Source organism: Fukomys damarensis, unplaced genomic scaffold (genome assembly GCF_012274545.1).
Source record: "Fukomys damarensis isolate Sample0158 unplaced genomic scaffold, DMR_v1.0_HiC HiC_scaffold_32, whole genome shotgun sequence".
Taxonomy (NCBI): Eukaryota; Metazoa; Chordata; class Mammalia; order Rodentia; family Bathyergidae; genus Fukomys; species Fukomys damarensis.
This window is the reverse complement of record NW_022900944.1, coordinates 7491994-7492452: the sequence shown is the minus strand read 5'-3', so window position 1 is coordinate 7492452 and position 459 is coordinate 7491994.

Below are 459 nucleotides of genomic sequence, written 5' to 3'. Positions count from 1 at the left end.
CTTTTGTGAAATAGTTTTATATGTAAGGAAAGTCTTACATGTTGATGTTTAGATGAACTGTGCCTACTAAGTGAGGTTAACTTAATTTCACAGTTCTCAGTAGACAAGTAGAATAAAACACAGCTGTGAAACTTTAACAAAAATGCTAAAAGTGCTAATTTGTTCCAGGTGAAGAGATTAAAAAGTCTCTTTTTGACAATTTGAAGGCAATTTTCATTCATTATTAGATTTATTTTTAAACTTTATATATATAGTCTATGCAGGAAGTTTCTAGATGTGTGAAATATGAAGTTAAAACATGCAATATTTCATTCAGATACTAGTCTTGACATCCTGCATCTAGCTTGTTTTTGTCCATTTCTATTCTTTAAAAAGAAGCAAGAAAGAAATGAAATGTCATGCTTTTGCAAGTGACTATGAAAGTGTTGACATTTGTGTCATTTGTCATTAAATATATAT